General features: G+C 29.8%; 1 protein-coding gene across 1 annotated transcript in view; it reads right to left on the bottom strand.

Moving 5' to 3' along the window:
* The window catches only part of Abd-B (Homeobox protein abdominal B), a 261108-nt gene extending 243001 nt beyond the window's left edge, over positions 1–18107 (bottom strand). Inside the window, exon 1 of the mRNA XM_076410122.1 lies at positions 17737–18107. The gene's annotated coding sequence lies outside the window, so the exon portion shown is untranslated. The remainder of the gene's footprint in view (positions 1–17736) is intronic.
* Between the last annotated feature and the right edge of the window lie 1473 nt (positions 18108–19580).

Below are 19580 nucleotides of genomic sequence, written 5' to 3'. Positions count from 1 at the left end.
TAAAACTTGCCAACAAGCTTTCAGATATGTATATTCTGAAAGGTTTTTATAAATATGTTTTAATGTTCTAATACAAAGATAAAGAGTTAGAGAATATCCTCTTTACTCACTAAGTGAAGTATATCTGCGACGGAAAAGCAATGGCAATTACCTTCTGAATCATTATTTCCATCCGCACTATTTTTAACGTATTTCAACCAAAATATTATTCATGATATAAGACTTTTAAAATTCAGCTAAATATATACAACCCCAGGCGATTAATTAGATAATTGCTTTAGTATAGTATTGCTAAAGTTATAAAAACTGATATATAAAAATACCCCCATAGGGAAACCAATAGATCTTGATATCCCCCTCAAGACTTATACAACTCAATTTTTTTAGAGTTCTGTGCGACCTTCCGCTGTAATAAATTAGTCATTTAATGAGCTGATACTAATTTAATCACGTTTTATGATTGCGGTTTTACGATTGCGTCTTGTCGCACGCAAGCAAAATTTACTTTGTGTGCCTTATTTGTCCCACCACTTTATGTTGATTAATGAGATTGTTAGGCGCGTTTTCCAGCTGACACTGTTCCCTAGAGGCCATGTGACTTTTACTAGCTATTTTCGTTCAAGAATCAAAATAAAAACAATAACAAGTACTAATAGAAAAATGTAGTGATATTTTAGTAGAAATAATTTCCTATACTAAAAGTATGGTTTGTTTTGGTTTAGATACAACTTTTCCTGTGCTAGTTAATTTTTATCAAGTAATATTTAATATATATGTTTATTTGCATTTATTATTCTACACTGGTTATATTCTGTTTATTCTGTATTTGCTACACAAACTAAAATATTATTTCATGTTGGTCTTTTCAGTAGCTATATTTATTAAATATATATTGCCTCACTCCAATAGGCACAAAATTCAAAAATATGAATATAAAAATATTGATAATAAATAAAATGCCAAATGTACAAGTTAGTAACGTCCTTTCATTTTCTGTTAAATTATCCTCACCATTTATATACATGTTGCAGCAATATATCTACAATATTTTCTTAATTTTCCTAACTAATTATTTTATTATAATTTTAAAACCTTCTTTCAAACATGGAGGGTTTATCTGGACTTGCTTTACTATATAAGGTGGTCACCGAACTACGGTCGTTAGCATTAGGCCTACCGACTAGCGAGTGACCAACTTAGAGGTCATCCCAGAGAACAGCCGATATTACCCAGCCTGATTATACACTCTTGCCTTTGTGCACAATTATAAACACAAATTTTCGACCTGGTTCCAGCAGGATTCGAACAGCCGACTATAGTAACAGAGAACAAATCAAAAGAGCTTTCCGAATTATTCCAAGTTTTTCTACCTTTTGTAAAATGTCAATAACACTACATAGTATAAAACAAAGTCGCCTTTTCTGTCCCTATATCCCTATGTGCGCTTAAATCTTTAAAACTACGCAACTGATTTTGATGCGGTTTTTTTTCAATAGATAGAGCGATTCAAGAGGAAGGTTTGTATGTATAATACATGCATAATATACTAAGGCAACATTGCTAATTTTAGAGGTTTCTAACGTGATGTCGTAAATTAACCTATTTTTTTAGGCTTATTTAGCAATTAGCAAAAACACTACCTAACCCTACGAGTTAGATCAAATTAATGTACTACAGTATTGTACACCATAAAAAGGTCTACAAAAAAGTCCGCGATGGTATATGTTTATCTTTTAGGGATAACCCACATTAACCATTTTTATTGTTTACTGTTTACGTGAGAAAATGGCTTATTTACGAAGCTATTTTAAGCAATACGGCATTAATCTTTATCGAATTAATTACCTTAAATACAGTGTGCAATTAATATAGATCAATATGGTTCCTTACAGCATGTAAATTAAATAAATATTTTCGGAGATATTACAAATTTAAAATTTGCGTTTAAAAATGTGTAATGTAATAAAAATTGTATGAATTTAGATATTCCAAAGATAGCAGGAAATCTTCATAGTAAGTATAGGGGAAGAGGAATTGTTTTACTCCAAATTTAATGCGTGCAGGCCAAGGGCAGTAATGAATGAACCAAAAATACTGGATCGATTTTAATCATGTTTTCATTGAGTGACATAGGCATATATATTTTATGCCCGTGCAAAGTCGGAGCGGGCCGCTATGTTTTTATATACAACGTTCATATTTTTTCTGTAGTGTATTTAATTTAGTATCAGCATTGCACCCGTGCGAAGCCGGGGCGGGTCGCTAGTTTTATTACATAAGATAAAATATAAGAGGGGATTAATGATCAATGATTTCAAAAACGCGTAAAAAAGATATAAAAATAGTTAAGAAAAATGAATATTAATACAAATAAAACTTGAATTTGATTTAGTTTTGTTCCTTACTTAATAAATGTTGATAAATGTGGCAAAATGGATAGGTAAATTCTTATTTATTCTTACATAGGGGCTCCATATTTAGATAGATTTTTAGACTTTGGTCGCCTATGCATTCTTTTTTGAACTAAATTTATAAAAATCCAATAAAATGATGACTCATGACCATAACAAATATTGGTATATTAATAGTTTAAGTTCATCTTGGTTCAAATGTTGGCTAAATAAACTATTCTTGCCTGTTTGAAATATAATTTTAATAGATAATATCTTGCCTAGATATTTCGATTTCATGTTACCTTAGAAACGCGCTTCGACACAAAATAAGTATTTAATTGTTAGACTATAGAATAAGTTCTAAGAAATAGGAAAATTTCATAATCCATCATCTTTTTTCAATACGCGCGTTCCAATGATGAGTCTATGCTTGCAATTGGTTTTCAGAAAGATCGCAAAATAGGCTTCTATTGTAGCTACCAACTCCTCATTTTATAAAGATTGTTTATGTTATAAAATAAGTATCAAATGTATATACAAAACATGCATAATGATCAATTTATAGCCAGCGTTCGTTAACAGTGTCTACACTTTAACCAACCAATTTTCCTACCCCCAAATCGCCACTGTTGGTAATTCAACGACGCTGCGACCTGAAGTGTTTTGGTCCCAGAAAATGCGAATGATCTTATTCAGCATACATGATCAAACCATTGCAATCTGCGTCTCTGACTTCTCCGAACTACGACTGTGCATTGATTTTTGGGTCTCAGTTTATTGCCTGTGTATAATTGAATTATTTTGTTGCCAATACAATCTTGAAGTGACAAATAAAGTGCTTACAGATGCTATTAAACCACAACAGTATTAATTGTAATAGTGCCTAATTCTCAAAAACTTCTGTTATTAGCGATTATAGCACTATAATCAACGAACAACAGATCGGCCAGAAAGTTTGATATGTTATATTGGACGTCATGTCTTAATTTACAAATTTTTATTTTAAAAAGTGAGATGATAACCAGGGGTCGAAGGAAATCTGGCAAGTAACGCGGATAATAAAACAATATAATTACATTAATTCACTAATTATGATATATGATATACCGAACCATTGTACAACTAACTAGAAGTGAATCGTCAGCACTATGGATAAAACTTCAGTCAAACAAGAATCACTGAATAAGATAATAAGTTGTATAACATCCCGGTAAATCGACTCTCATAGAAGTTAAAATCCAAAAATTTATCAATGAATTTTTTCATCAATTGGGATGAAAAATGATTTTTTTTGTAAGTTACGATTATTGTTTGTACATTTTAAACTAGTTGTATAGCAAAATTTGTTGTCAATAGAAAATAAACAATCTTTCATCAGCAGCCTAAAAAATATTACGAAAATCAAGATGTTTAATGTATTGTCTGCCACAATTGTAAATTCATTTTCATTTGTACATGTAACCGAATCAGCCTGCAAAAGTCGTTAGGTTGTCAAACGTCTGCAAAATTACTCAAAATATTAGTTATATAATAATTACAGGTTATAAACCGGCGAACGTTCGTTTAACTCTTTGATTATTTCACAAATTTCAAATCGTTACTTATTATTACTCTGATTGGAAATGCTGAAGGCAGATAGAACAGTTTACACTGATTAGAGAGTTATTTCGAACAGGAACGAGATAATGAAGACCCCTCTTGCTAGTAAAATTCGTTATAGAAGTAAGTATTTTTACAGTTGAATATTAAGTTGCTGCGGTTTTTAGTTAAAATATTTTTAACCTGTTGCAGCTGCACTGAATATTAGTATATGCATGGTCACTGAAATATATCAAAAAATTGAAAATATAATCTTGGATTCATCTAAAAGAAGCCGTCTTCATACGTCAGCTTTATCACAGATCAATTATATAAAATGTATAAAATCAGTGAGTGGATTATTCAATATAAACATAATTTAATACAATTATTTCCGAGGAAGCTGTTCATAGAGAGCTTAGATATATGCATCACTTTGAGGGATGTAGAACATCCCTCCATACTCTGTTGCCTATTATAGAAGTTAAGTGATGTAAAAATAACCCACTAAGACGTCTAATGGAATTACCAGACAATGCTTTTAAAATAATACAATTTTAGTACAAACAAAAACATATAATAAAATCAAGTAAGATTTATTATTTAAATTTGTGTATTTAGATGAGACATGGATATCAAAATGGGACCAATATACCCAATAATCCCTCATTGCAAGATAATAATAAAAATTGTGTTAAGACAACAGAAGTTGATGGGAAAACGTAAGGATTCGAATAACAATTGATTAGGTTTTATTAGTCATACCATTTACCAATAATTCATTGTAGATGTACTGCTCTTCGGGATTGGAATAGGAATAGTTAATAACACCTTCGGTTTGGATGAACATGATCACACACACTGAAGTAAAAAGTGACATGGAATGAACAGTGTGATTGAAATGAACAGCGTAATTATTCAGTTGAATCTTCTGAATATGGGATTTTGCAGTACTAAATTTAGTTATTGTATTAAGAAAGATCAAGAACGAACTATGGAGAAATACAGTAATATAAAAATGACATTACAAGGAAACGAGAACTAAGAGCAGAAGGTAAATATGCTCTCTAACAAAAGTAAAATATAGCCTATTCAAAACAGTAGTGACACGCGTAACTTGTCAAAACGTCGCAATGTTGCCGCAGCAACTCTGAGTTTTAGTATATATTGGCTCTGACATGTAACAAAATTATTATCTAAATAAGATAATCAAACAAAAATGTTATGTATTGTAATTTATTTTAACATTATAGTATATCAAATGCATATATTATCGAAGAACTTAAAACTACAATTAATTATACAGCCGCTATAATTTATAGGTTAGAATTGTTTTATATATACATTGGGCTTTATTACAGTTGTTAAATAACAATTGTATATCTGATCAATGTATTTTACTTTCATTAGAGAGCATATTTATATTTTACGCTTAGTTTTTGTTTTCTTCGAAGCAAGGTTTCCTTGTAAAGTCATTATGATATTACTATATTTCTCTTTACTTTGTCCTGTTACTACCTATATATGTTACACCTTTCTTGATAAAACTACATTAAAATCACTGCATTCACTACCTTAATGCATTTGCCATAACTGCAAAACATTTTAACCAAATATTCATGTATATTCTGAACAATAACACACACTCTCGTAAAGCTTCCACACTCTATAATACAATTTCCTACAATTAAAGTATATTAAAATGCCCAGGGAGTTATTGAGACCAGTTATAAAGGTATAGTGACCTTTAGTTATTTCCTCTTTCATCGCCCTGTCTTGGTAATTGTCAGCATTGAATCATAAATCAACATTCATGAAGCTTTATTCAATCACAGTCAATTTCAGAAACACTAATCAGGTTAATTACCAAGCTGTTTATTTCCAATCTATCAAAAACTTGCTCAAGATTCTACCATTTATCAATTTCAAATTTTCGATAATGCCTCTTTCCATTAATCCAGACATTTCTAGTTTGAATACCCTCCTCGATCTGAATATCTATTGCAATAATTCTTTACAATACCCATTATCAACTCAATTGGATTAAAAATGCAGTGATAGGGAGCAAGACGTAATACTCTGTGGCCATAACATTCAGTAATCTGGTCTACCATGTATCTTTCCTCAGGCTTATTTCTAAAAATGTAAATTACATAAAATGCAATTAAATATTTCATTTATATTTACCGAGAAACAATATGAAGTAGTTTATTCTTTAACATGATTTTCTCGAAACTTATTTTATATACTTTAAGCCATTCCTTAATAGCAGACTTTGTTGATGCACTTGATATATAATAGATATGGTGCATTGTACGTTACAATAACTGATGGTTCATCCAAGTTCTTTAAAAGCAGATTTTCAAACTACTGCAAAGACAAGTTATGGTTCATTTCTCCATGGTAGTCACCGTTCGACTCAGAGAAACACTAATTCTGCAAATGTATTAACACAAAGAGTTAAAACAACGTTTGCCGGTTTATAACCTGTGATTATAACATTTTGAAGAATTTTGCAGGCGTTTGACAAACGGACAACTTTTGCAGGCTCTTTCGGTTACATGTCGAACTTCTCCAACAGCATTCTATCTCTTTTTAAATAGGATAAAATGAGAAGGTCTGACTGTAAAACGAATTTGCAGCTTTTGACAAACACATATTGGTCACGTGTGTCATTGCTGTTTCGAATTGACTAAATATATATTTAGGTTTCCGCAGAATCTCGAGTAAATTGACAGAAGTAAGTGCGTTAACAATTAAATAAGAATAGCTAGATATATGTTAATTGCTGTCTCCGCATTATATTCAGAAAAGTATCAAAAATTAAATTATGTTTGATCATGATAAGGCATCGTCTCATTCAACAGCAATAACATAAAACATGGTCCTTTTCTCCTAGATTTGAAAATATATGATACCTGTTCAAAACCTTACAGAAAAAAAAAAACGAAAATTTTACTCACCTTTTGCGATAGAAAAGTTACCAGCTGGAAGATTAATAATAACAACGGAAATTGAAAAAAAGGGAATACAAAAATATTACTCAATTACTAACACAATCCCAACCTACAAACAATTATAACTGTATAATTAATTAATTTTAGTTTTAAGTCCTTCGATAATAGATGCATAAGATGTACTATAAATCTAAAATAAACTATATTTGATAACAATATTTTTGTTTAATTGTTTTATATATATTTGAATCTTGTTATGTCAGAGCCAAATTGAACTAAGACTTGGAATCTATGCGGAATATTGCGACATTTTGACGTCATTAATTCAGATGACGTGAGTTCACTGTTCTATTGAATGGGATATATATCAAATATACAACATATGTTATGTTAAAGAATCGCTATGTCTATCTTAATATTTATCTTTATTTTCTAATGGCGTCTTATACATCCGCTCCATTTTTTTCATAGAGAAAAAGTATAAAAACCGGCGTCCACCATTCCATAAATTACCATAACAAATTTTCTCATTGTAGTCGACGGCGTTTTCACATGAATATAACCGCGGACTTGGCCGTGGATTATATGCTAATAACTTGTAGTCACGGCACTCGAAAGACCGTGACAGAGTAACCATTTTGATTTAAGACCGGGGGCTGCCGCGAACACCCTACTTTTCGAGCAATAAATTATTGTCCGTTGACTCCCCCCGTATCCATTATAAATCAACTCGGTGCCCGCGCTACGTACTTTACCACTCTTCCTTTTCGGTGCACCGGGCGCAACTTTTTTACGATCGCTTCTCGCCTTTTCATACGACCAACTTTTTTACCTTTTTACATCTATATCTCACGGTGGTTATTACGTTTGCCCTTTGAATATTTCATCTACAATTATGGCCTCTTTTATGGGTAGCGTTTTCTCGCTACAAATAACTCGTGTGTCGGGAAAGAGATATCTACACAATATCTTGAGATAGTAGAGTAGAATGATTAATTTTAAAAAGCTACACCTAAAAAGTACGATATTTTCTAAATGGTTTTAACGGAAAAACTGACTTTTGAAATAATGTAATTTTAACTATATATCCAAAGACAAAATTATATGTGTGATGTGACAGTTTTCCAGCTTTTTGTGCACTTTCCCGCTAGTTTGTATGTTTAATTTCATGGATATATTACATTCATAACTTTACCTAATAATGATCCTGTCGACGACATTCGACCACAATTTATTAAGTTAATCCTGTTTCTCTAATTCTGAATGAAGGAAATAATTCAAAAATGATATGTCGCTAAAACTTGTTTTCGCAGTATTTTCAGTATAAGATCAAAAATGTATTTGATTTTAGTATTACATAACATAATGTCTGTATATTAAAACATCAGCCACAAGAAAACTTCAACTTCATTTTAACAGTGTCGAATTATGGCTGAAAACGAGGCGTATGAAAGCAACTGAGACAAAATCTACCCATGTGACAGGTACCCTTCGTAGAAGAACCTTTCCATCAGTAAAATTGTATAATTCTAAACTTCCGCAAGCAGACAACGTTAAATATCCGGGAGTGCATTTTGATCGACGCTTATAATGGGAATAAACATATAGTGACAAAACACAAGCAGCTTGGTCTTAAACTAAATCAAATGTATTGGCTGATGGGGCGTATATATAAAATTGTTCTTCGATAACAAAGTTTTGTTGTAAAAGTCAATACTTAGGACGATCTGGTCCTATGGTATTGAACTGTGGGCTACTACTAGCAAATCCATCATAGATATTCTCTAGATGTCCCAGAATAAAGTGTTGCGAGTCATCGTCGATACCCTATATTACATCTCCAACAAACTAATGCAGAGCGATAGCCCCTTGGAACCCATAATAAGTGTGATCAAATGTATTAGTGCAAAGTACTCTGAAAGACTGTTAGTACATCCCAATGCACTCGCCAAACAGTTAAATGTGCACGGTGACAGTGTAGGGCATAGCTCAAACGCAAACTACCATTCAAACTGATTAATAGCCATATAGAGTGAGATCTAATAATCTCTAGAATAAGCTAGAATAGTTTTTAGAATAAGTTATGATAGACTTCAAAATAAGTTAGAATAGTATCTAGAACAAGATTTAGATTATAAGTTGTATAGCAGATCACTTACTGAAGCAATTTTGTATGTCAGTTATATTATATAACGGAAATCACATAATAATACTTATCGCCCACGGCAGATTGTTGAAGTTCGGAGAGACTAAAAAATATATTAAAACATATTATAATACATGCAAATTATTTTGAGAGCTAACACTCACTAACCTATTTAAATGCCATTTAATTAAAAATAATTTTCATCAAATTTCAATAACCGAAAAAGTATTAATAAATGTAAATTAGTACACGACGTATTAAAGGATCGTAAGATTACTTTAGAACTGTAACAACTTCAGCGTGTCAAATAGAAGTTTATATGATCTTTCTTTAATTTGATGTTTTAAACATAAATATGGAATAATAAATGAAGTAATACATATTTGCATATTAAAACAGAGAATATATGATTAAAACAGTTTTGGAATTGATGTGCAACTATAGCATGTATATTAATATAACGTCGAACTAAATTATTTTTTTACAAAAATAACGTATATTAAAGGAATTTATTTAATATCTTTAAATTAATTATTGATTTTTGAAGACATAGGTCTAGAAAGCAAATAATTAAAATAATTGATAAAAGGTTCAAAAAATAAAATGTGATATAGTAACATATCTTATGGCTTTATTCATTAAACACTTCAATATTTAGCAATGCTTTAAAATGTTTATATATATATATATATATATATATATATATATATATATATATATATATATATATATTAAGGAAAATGGGCTCATATCTTTACCGAATGTCTATTTGATACTAAAAATAAGGAAAAAAAATTAAATATAAAATACTTCAAATAGAGTCAGTAAAGCTTCCTTATGGCTAGATTATGAAAATCTAATACCATCAAGTATTTAGTGACTTGTAGACCAAATGTTTGTTTTTGACAATTTTCATCAAACAACTATCAAATTTTTGACCAAAAGTTTGTATGGATGTTTGGTATAATTGTGCGATTTTATCACGTGTCCTATATACGGGTAGTATGACAGACCGAAGTTTAAAACATTTAGAACGATATTTATGTGCAGATAGCTAAGAACGTATACCCACACAGCGTTATCGTCAAAATCAAGTTCAAGTAAATCAAGTAAAAGAAGCGATGTAGCATGTCTAAATACAAATATCTTAAAATTACTCCAATATGTTATTTTATTTGCAGATGCTGTTATAACTTTGTAAAGTAAAACCACAAAATCACAATTTGTACGTTAATTATTTATGTACCATGAAATGTATGTATGTGTAAAATGTATGTGTCATGAAATCCACAATTTAAATTTTCTAATTTGTGCTACTATTAATTAGGCAAAAGTCTTTTTGCCTTAATTTCTTCTGTGTATATATAAAATATTTTACTAGATTTATCATCAATAACACAATTTTAATATTACATCGAAACTGTCAACGGATCCTTGATCTCAGCAATATTATTCTATTGTGAATAGTGATTTTAATGTCTAATGTTCTTTAATGAATCAATTGTTTCTAGATGTTTACATGAGATGCTTAATATTTCGATAGAGAACGACGATTCAACTTTTCAGTTCTTAATTTTTTTTCTTTTTTTCGTACTATTGGCAGCACCAGACTGATTCTATATCTACACAAGATCAAATATGTAAATAAAATTGAACTTCCTGAACAAGAATGGATGATATACAAACTCTTGAAGTAAATTAAACAACTTTCTCGAAGTGTATTAATACTTTGTTTTTGTTACCATTGAATAAGTAATAATCAATAATGACTCCAGTAGTTTTAAATTGTATGAAAAACATATAATTTGTTAATTATTATAATTAAACTTAATTAATATTAAGTATAATTAAACGATTCAACCACACTGTTATGACTGATATTCTTATATCGTGGCATATAATTGTGATTATTGATTGAATAATTCAATCTTCATGTTCGTAAAACTTCCAACGTATGTATAAGAACTCATCTCTATCTAGAAATTGTAGTAGGACATATTTTTATTAAATCCAAAATTATATATGATGTTTTTGTTTGATGATGTTGTTTCAGTTTTATATCGCAGTGGTAAAACCGACGGAACGGTCCTTTTGCTCCTTTAGTGAAAGCCAGGTATTCGAGCTTAGCTTAGCATATTAGGGCAGTTTTAATTTATCTTTATGATTCGTTAATTTCAGTGCAAAATACACACAGGATAAGTATCAAAAATTACGGTTATTAAGTTGATAAATACATAAATTGTTTACTCGCAAATCGATAGGTTTAATGCTGAGATCAACTGTATAAAACCACGTTAAGTGCTCTCCAAGTAAACTTTGAATCCAATTCTTGCGATGGTAATAATAACAAATTTGATGAAAATAGTGTTTTGGTTTTGAATAAGATGAAATTGCGGTACAGTGTAATGGAATTGTTCAATTATGAGGTGAATCCAATCTATTTCATCTCAATAAACGCGATATATTTACGGTTAAAAATATACGGATGAGGAAAAAATTTAGAATAAAATTTCATAGATACATTGTAAAATTAGTTTTTCATAGAGCTTTTCCAAGATAAACTATTCATTTTAAAAATTTCTAAAAAAACTAAGTTCTTCTATATATTAATTTATTAAATAATAAAACAACAATATGTTTCCGTTTGTTTCTAACGACCCTGTAATTTTGTAATAAATATTTCAAATGCTATAAGAATAGAAAATGATTTTTTTGACACCTTAAAACGATATGAAATAAATGAAACTCTATAAATTGTCAGTTATTTTATTAGGTCTACTTTATTTCTAAGAATTAATTATCTACTTTATAGTTACTGTAATGATTAAGAGGTAATTGAGTTACAAAGCCTAATAAAAAAAGTTATATGAGAAGATAGAAACTGCCAATAAACACAGTAGGTTTTGCAAAGCTATTATTATATGGATTGCATTAACTACATTATAATAAGTGAGTTTAGTTTTATGAAAATAATTCAAAGTTTTAAGAAATCTGCTAATAAACAGTGTACAATATATTAAAAATAACACTATGTATCATCTTACACCAATCAGCTTTGCTGTAGCTGAATCTAGTAATGAGTCTTAGTAGAGTAAATGAACTAGTAATCTAAAGTAACATGTACGTACCGAGAAAACTTTGGCTCCATTTAATACTATACATGCGTCTCTGTAGCATGCTATGGGGTATAAAAAACAAAGAAAATGTTTTTTTAATGATAATTATGTTTAAATTTAAATTAAAGGATTATATTTTTGTTTGTCAGTTTTTTTATGTAAACATAGACATCGGACAGTTTGATGGAAGGAAGCACTAGTTTTCCAAAATTTAAAGGACGCATTTTCATAGATTGTGCTATTGAAGATTGGATCAACTCATTGACTGCTTCCATGTTTTGAAAACCTAAACAGTAGTAAGCTCAATTTGTAATAACAAAATAAATTATTTTACCTCAGCACATTTAATATTAACTATTAAAATAATTTGTTAATATTACCGTGTAAAAATGGCGGCGACTAAAGTAAGTTGATTTAAATAGAAATACTCGGAGTAACTTTCTGTTTTGTTTTGATTCCGAATGAGATGAATAAACATAAGTAGTTCTTTCAATACAAAGTAGAGGTGTGAATAAAATATAAATAATTGATACTGTGATAATTCAAATAATAAATTTTATCGTTATTTTGCAATATTGTAATAAAAAATAGGATTTTGAAAATGTTTGGAAAAAGTTATTACCAAACTAACAAACGAGATATTTCTTCTTATCCAATAACCAAGCCATATATAACATTTTATTCTGTCATGAACATACTGTTAAGTGGTTATTAATAAGATAAATTCATTACATCTTACTTACCATTTAACACTTTGTACCCTGGGAAATATAATATTTCAATTTATTTGCATATCCCTCTACTTTACAAGCACTCCTTCGACAACACCAGCCCCTTCTTAACCTTTCCGTCTCTCCCTCTGCATTCCTCCTTCTCTCTCCGTCTAACATCTTGGTTTTGCGTGCGTCGGCCATAGCGAGCACCCCATCGACAAGAGCTCCGTTTATATTCACAATACGGATGCTCGTACATCATTTTGACAGCAGCCGCTCGAGTCCCAACCAATGGACGGGTCTGACGCCGGTATCGATTCGCTACGTTGTAGCCAGACTCCCTGCTGAATAAGCCCGATAGCCAGGCATAGCAAACAGAGGGGTCGAACATTCCGGTTTTGAAACCTTAAAGGCTCTTCTCTAAGGACTACGTTTGCCTCGAAAATTTATATATATAGAGAAGGTAATAAATATTTAAAAAATACTTCTAGTTTATTGTTTTGTATGATTAGAAATAACATTAATTTACCTATCGAAAATAATATGGGTATAAATTAATCATATTTAAATTACGAAAATGACTTAAACATATAATCTTTGATGTATTTTAATAATTTTAATTTTAAAAAAATTGAGACTTTTACCAACTACGGTTTATTTAGATTGGACTTGGTGATAATTGACGTGAACTCTGAGCCACTGTCCCAACGGCATTAAACCCGCAAACCAACTTATGGATCCTCCCAGAAGAGATCCGATCTTACCCAGCCTGGTCACCGGCGTGATTTTGATGATTTTCCTTATGGAGTCTTGCACTCTTGTCTTATAAACATTGAAATTTTTAAAATAGGATTAAATGAATATGATCAAAACGAAAAGATTGTTTTCTTGTTATATATATAACAATTATAAGTATAACGATTTTAAGAGCCAAAATACAAATATATGACTCCAATAACGTCTGTATAGTCTACTTAAAATTACTTCCATGTAGGAGGTCTAACGGAAAATAAGGAGTGTGCTGTGAAGAATACAGAATCGCGAAGAAACAATGTTGCCCATTTCGATTTTTTGTCATTTCTTCACCACAATAACGCACCTGCTTACAAACTTTATCTAATGTGTCACAATTTGATGATATACGTTGTTAGTATGCTCTTAAATCCTCCGTGTTCCTTTCGCATTGCTTCGTATGAATAACATAATCACTTTAAAATAATAAAATAAAAATACAAATTTAAAGAAATGAAGAAAGAACAAAAAAAACCAGAATGTATACTGATCTGAACATTGTTATGGAAGGATTGATTTCATATACATGACAAATTTCGTGACATTTATATTTCTAAAAATTTGAATTATCTATATTGTTTCAAACTTAGACAAAATTAATAAGAAAATCGTTATTTAAAAAATGAAATTTATAAAATGCATGCAATGTCCTGGTGCAGTTCTGGTGTAAATATCTCAATAGAGAATTTAAGCCACAGTTCTTTTTATAGGTAGAGAGCGGAAAGAGCCGGCGTAGTAGCCGCAGTGTTTAAGATGAACAAACGGTCATTCTAGTGCTGCGAAGGTCACTGGTTCGAGTCCCGCCGGAGCATGGTTGTGAACCCTTTTGCCACCAACTTTGTCTTTTGTGTTGGTCTCTAAATTGGTCACTCACCAGTCGGTAATTTTTATGTCCATTACCGTCATTCGAAGAACATGTTAACCAGTATCTAGCAATCTCCATATTATAGACCCTGAAAGAATCACTCAAAGATCGGCCATGGGCTTTCTATTTTCTTTTCATAAAAACGCATTTATTTATAATTCCATCCATAATAAGAATTAACATAATGATTAATATACTGTTTAATTTATAATTGACTAATTTAAAAACAAACAAACAGCTAAACATGCGTTTTGATTTCCAATGGATAGTGTAATTTAACTGACATATAATTACGAAATAAAATAAAATACTCTAATCTATTTTAATGCAATACGTTATGAATGAATAAAAATTAAATTACATTTTACCATTCGAAAATATGTACTTTACGTTGCGGTGAGCAAATTTCATCAGTTCATCAAGAACACACTAACTGATCAAACAATACCTTTGAACTAAAAACGGGTTCAATTTATAAATTAATTTGGTTCTCTTTAATGTAACCCATGTTGACATTATGCTTTTTGCCGATGTTTTTTTCGATATTTTTGAGTGAAACCATTGTTCAGTCCTTGAAACTCTTATGTCTCAATCATAATTGGTACTAAGATAGAGATAGGAACCTTCAGTTGTCGATTAATGATATAGTTATTATATATCTAGTAATATAGCAATTTAGAATAATATCCTAAAATGGATATTAAACGATTTGCAAATATATAAAAATATAAAACACAAAAAGTACAAAATTACGACTATCCCCTGATTATCTTAAAATCCTTATCTGACGCCGAAAAGCATGACTCTTTAGAACAAGTACCTTACGCCCAGAAAATATTTTCTATACCTCCACACCACAAATAAAAGAGAAAATAATTTTGGGGATCACAAAAAATAATAAAAGTAAGTAAAAACCAAAGATCTAGGACCCATTCGATCAGAATATGTTACGCGTTCTAAATAAAAAAGCCACAAAATAAAAAAAAACAAATTCTTATTACTTATAAGAATAAAAATGCCGTCTATGTTCTTTTTCTCTTGTATATTGTATTTACATTTTTTTTGTGCAAACATTCCAATCCCATCGATCGCATATTCAATTCAATTTCTCTTAGAATCAGAAAAACGAAACGTACAAGTAAATCGTTAATGAGAGACCGGCTAATCAAAAACACTAATGATATTAAATAGTAATAATTCCAATTAAACCTTGAAATTAGTTAAAAAATATCTCAGACGTAAAAAAATACATGGATGTTAAGACTTTTAAATGAAATTTTAAAAATAATTGTATTTTTTCTAAAAATACAGAAAAAAAGCATAATTACTTTTAACTAAAAAAAGTGTTCTATAAAAATATTAATTCCATAAATATTTCATTTGTTTCGTAGCAAAGAAGAAGATATTAAATAATTTTAATGGTTTATCTTGGGGATAATTATGCCAAACTCTGCTATAGCGTAAAAGTTGAAGATGCTCTGGTGTATACCAAAATGGCTTTAAAATGTTTTTCCCGTGGAATATCACAAAATGTTTTTATATTTTACGTCGAATGTTTCAGCATTGTTAATTGTTCGCATTAATTACCGTCATAAAAGTACAATATTTCTTTATACCCTGCAATCGACTTTTTACATTTAAATATTTTAAACTGATTCATCTTAAGTTAATTAACTTCTAAAATATGTTTTCCTTAATTTTGTAAATCACAAACACTAGTTTTATTTACAAGATTGTAGTATTTTACACCAACATTTTTGCTAGTCAATTTATAAATGATTGACAGTACCTCAATTATCAAAAATATTTAAAAAACAGAAAGTTTGTAACTTAGTTATTATCAGCTGTAGTAAAATTAGTTGTTTATAGAGTCATTAAGCCTTACATTAAAGTAATACTTATTCCAGAAGCTAACAACTTATAGAACATTTTAGGTATACAGGTAGCGTCATTTTTTAACTCTAGCAAAAGTTAAATAAGGTAATTTTTGTTATAGTTTTCCTTTTGTACTTCCGAAAAACAAAAAATTCAGCAAGGGTTTATCGAAAATTGGGCTGTGTTTATGGATATGAGCACCTAAGTGTATTGCTTGCTCGTTTTAGGCCGTTCAATTTCCATATTTAAGTTAGAAATATATTATTTATCATAAGACTTCCCAACATGGCCAAGCTAAGTAAAGCAAATTCTTCGACAACAAACAAAATAACACATATTGTCAACAACTAATGCGACTAAGATGAAAGGTGTTCTACTTCTCTTCACTTCAAAAAATGCCTTCAAACTTCTTTATTTCCTTGGCAAAAATATCTATTAAAAAAATTGATGCTTTTGCGCTATCGCTTGGACCTTGTACCATTTGGCTACTACTGTTGAAGCCAAAACTAGCTTCAAACTTTCTTTTGCCAAGAAATCTGAATTAAAAAGTTTTTATCAGAAAAGTTTGAAAAGGTTCATACATATATATCATTGATTACTATTAAACAAATCAAGTCGCCTTTGAAAATAATGAATAAAATAAAATTTATTTTCCCGTAGCCATTGTTTAATTAATTTTATTGAAATTGTATTACGTAGATATTTTATTATCATAAGCTTGATAACTCGCATTCTATACTATTTTTTTACCTGCATAGAACCTCTTTATATAAATTACATTTTCAATATTTTCATATGAATTATTTATTGAGCTTCGCAAACATACATTACGGAACGATTTTTCAGACAGAAATATACGAAAACGGAATCTTTATTACTATCCTAACATATTTTAATGGTATTGATAATTAAATAGTTCCTGCGGTTTATATGGCGAAAATACCTACGACTCTTCTTGAATTGCCAATGTAGTATTGTAAACACATTTCTTAATTAATCGCTTTCATCAAGCGTGTTAAACTTAAGAATAAAATAAAAAATAGTGTTAGATACACTGGTCTGATATTATGAACCAACTAAATTAATAAAAACAAAAGAAAAAGCTGAAACATGTATTATCTTTGTCGGTGTGTATCTGGTTGGCCATAAAAATGTTCAAAAATACTTGGATTTTGTGACTAATTCACTTAGTTTAATGAACCAAAAGCATCTATATGCAGCAGCCATTAAAATATAAGATAACGGACCATTATAACTTAAATTCCAATGGTTCCATTCGTCCGTAGACAGAATAAACTTACCATATCTTTCGGCGACCGATCTAAAAAGCACATGTGGCTTATTTTTGGACCATCCCATGCTACCGAACAAAAATGTCCTTTTAGATAAGCCACATGTCACGAAGTGAAGATTTTCCGTTGATGTTCTCCATCCAACGTATACACACACAGCGTCATTGTATATCATTGGCGGTTTCCTTTTTTGTTTTTTTTTCTCCTTCGACTCGATACGTCCTAATTGGTAAACTGTCACAAACTTATTTGGTAAATAGTTAAATTACTGTCAACAGTCGATTACACATGTTATAAACAACGATCCGAATGTGAAACACTTTTGTTAGATGAATCACAGAATGGTTTTCGAACAATTCGTAAGGTAAAAACAGAAAAAAGTCTTTATTTTAGATACCATCGGCCCGGACTGGCTATACACTGAACCTCAAACTTAAGACAGGTTATTAGAATGTTTACCGGGGCACCATGTTTGGTAAATTTTTATCATAAAATAGAAAATATCTTAATTTTTACCAAAAAAAGTATTTAACTGATTAAAAAAAACCTAAAAAATTAATATATCAATAATATCGTCATAATTGATCTTATATAATTACGAAATCAATTATAAAATAATAAAAGTAATTATGAACATTGTCATCAATAACTGAATTCCTTCAACGAATCCTACACTAACAAAAGTTAACAATTATATTACTAAAATTTTATAAGCAAAGGAATAATTTATAGAAAAGTTTGGTTCGAAAAAAAAAATTATAAAATGATTAGACGGTATTGTATTAAAGTAAAATTATATATATTTTGAAATTCAATGTAAAATAATTACTTTCTCATTAAATCTTCATATTATCAGTTTCTAGTAATAACCATTTATAAATATCATATTTAGACAATCCAAAGTTTCCAAATAAAAATAAATAATTAAGCATGTTCGTAATGTTAATTATAAAGGAACAATGTAAACTCGAAAATTAATATAACCAATGTTACCAATATATAAATAACTTTTTGGTGTCCTTAATAATTGCCCAATAGAAAGTTTTACGTTTAGTCTTACATATTAATCCTTATAAAATAAATTAATATATAATAACATATAATAAAAATTCTACCACAAATAAATTGCAATTTACACAACTATATATTTAAAGTAGTAGTAATAAATTAAATTGGTTAATTAATATTAAGATTGTATTAAGCATATCTAATGTAAGGTGTATTTAATTAAAAAAAGCAATTTACAATGTTTAAATTTTGTTTTAGAGGCATCAATTTTTTTCATTGATAATTTTTTTGTGAGCTGATAAGTTTTTGACCTTGATATTGTGAGTTATAAGGCATTAATATTGGGGCTCTCAAATATACTGTCATCCAAAAATTCCTATAAGTTTAAAACAAGTTGCTCTCAAGACCTTATTTGATATCCGGTTAATATTTTAATACCAATATATCAAGAATAAATCATGAAAGCAACGCTTCTGAACTCTAAAAACTCTAAGAGCAGTTATATTACATACTTTCATAGTTCTGCATTAGTTTTGCAATAGTTCTGCAAAAATGTATAAGGAGGCTTCTAAAATTGTATAAATTAGAGCATGCAATTATTTAGTTTAATTACTACTTTTTGATCATCTCTCGTAGATTGGTTAGTATTCGAACCATGAAAGAGGTTTTCAGCGTAGGGAATTTCGCGGGTACGTGTTAATTTCTTCGTCAAACCGCCTGGTTCTTTTTCGGCGAAGTGTTTTTTTCGACAAAAAAAGGATCGTGCACTCGTGTGATTATTCATACATCCGCTGTGTACATTTGGAAAGGTCAGAGGATAGTTGTGTTTGTATTTGTAGTCGGTA

This window comes from Rhynchophorus ferrugineus, unplaced genomic scaffold, assembly GCF_030347505.1.
Source record: "Rhynchophorus ferrugineus isolate W39M unplaced genomic scaffold, kcgeb_rfMv2 rfM1, whole genome shotgun sequence".
Classification (NCBI taxonomy): Eukaryota; Metazoa; Arthropoda; class Insecta; order Coleoptera; family Curculionidae; genus Rhynchophorus; species Rhynchophorus ferrugineus.
The sequence above is the reverse complement of the archived record's forward strand: the minus strand, read 5'-3'. Positions and strand labels throughout refer to the sequence as shown.